The sequence below is a fragment of the Branchiostoma belcheri genome, unplaced genomic scaffold, assembly GCF_001625305.1.
Source record: "Branchiostoma belcheri isolate BF01 breed outbred unplaced genomic scaffold, Haploidv18h27 scaffold154, whole genome shotgun sequence".
Lineage (NCBI taxonomy): Eukaryota > Metazoa > Chordata > Leptocardii > Amphioxiformes > Branchiostomatidae > Branchiostoma > Branchiostoma belcheri.
Window position 1 is genome coordinate 337,499 of NW_017802980.1, and position 1,650 is coordinate 339,148.

The 1,650-nt window shown below is 38.0% G+C and overlaps 1 protein-coding gene across 1 annotated transcript in view; it reads left to right on the forward strand.

The window, feature by feature from the left end:
* The window catches only part of LOC109465612 (WW domain-binding protein 11-like), a 10,477-nt gene that overhangs the window by 5,826 nt on the left and 3,001 nt on the right, over positions 1-1,650 (forward strand). The gene's annotated exons all lie outside the window — the stretch shown is intronic.

Below are 1,650 nucleotides of genomic sequence, written 5' to 3' on the forward strand. Positions count from 1 at the left end.
CAGTGACATGGATGCCATCACTTCGCAAAATCTGCAATTTTCGCTGTCGTTCAAACTATAAACAAAGCCCATGAGTTCCTGCAAACTTTAGTACACAACCTGCAAACTTTCGTCGCCTTATCCGTGTTTAGATCTTATCAATTTTTTTTAGTTTATGCATGGATTATGCCACATCAAACTTTAGTTGCACGTGTTGACTTTGCATGGTATAAAGACTTTCTAGATCTACTTTGCCCAGCTGCGGTGAGATCTTCAATAAAATTTGAAAATATGGGAAACATTTTCGTGTTGACGTGTATATATGTCTGGAGATTGGTTTGTAAATACTGTAAATATTGTTATGTTCGCAGTGGCTATATTTCCACAGTTTTTATAGGCATGCCGTCCATTGCCAACTTATGACACAACGAATATGCGCTTCCCCTGGATTACTATTATGGAGGTGTTTAATTGTGAACTTGTAACACCATGGAAACATCCCCCCCCCCTTTACTGCAGAAATTAAGGCCCTGCAATAATGAAGGAATCTACAGTAACCCCGCTGTGTTTCAAGGCTGACCTGAAAGTCTGCCAGACAAGTCAGACACACTCCAGCGTGAACCATTTTAACAATGAGTTAAGAAGAGAAGGGCTGGTAAATTTGGTTGTATCGGCCCGACCGTTTCCTCAACAACTTTTGTAGCGTTTTGAGATGCGTGGAAAAAGTATGGGAAAAGAGGCAGAAATATCTTAGAGTAATATAATTTATTATAGATTGGTTGTAAGATAACAAGAATGCAGTAATGACAGTCTGTCTTTGTCTTTAATGGTGACTCAGGTAAAGCCGGGGGAGGGTTAGTACAGGTCACTTGTCTTATAGCACAGATAATTACACATAAACGGTTAGTTAGAGTCGCTGGTTAAAAATAGGCCGAGAATGTCACAATGTCATTTATCTTGTCACTTCTTACCCTTCTGGCGACTTTTATTTAATAAGCACCTGGGGAGCACTACTGATCAGTAAGCCGTGTTAAGGCTCTATGTACCCAAAATGATATGAATTTTCATCCAAACCTCGATTTTTGTTGTAATTTCGCTAGAGTCGATACTTGTTCTGTCGCACACAGGATTTCTTTCGCTGGATGAATTAACGTTTCCTGAAATGATTTATTACATCCGGCATTATCATGATTTGCAACTTCAGACGGACAGAAGGTTTTGTCAAAATCATGCCTCAGATACTCAAAAATGTCTGAAAAGTTCCCATACGCCTATTTGTCAATACATAATGTCATGTTCAAACATACATGACTTTATTTTAAGATATCAATGTTTATCAGCGTTACATCGGGCCAAGTGGTTGTATCTTGAATTCTCAAAGCCTAGCCACGCCTACAATTCTCCCTGCATAGATAATGAATGAATGAATGAAGACCTTTATTGTACAAACATACCCACTGGGTTAGGTACAAAGGTTAACTTGAATACACAAATATATACATAACAAGATCAATCTAGTACTAGCACTACAGTCTGTTACATAATTTCGACTTCTCTTCGCTTCTCTGTGATGTTGAAAACATAAGAACATACAAGTTTAAGGATCGAGGGTTTGTCTAAAGTTCATTAAAAAATGTGAATTTGTAACTTCTATTAACGAGTGTGCATTTT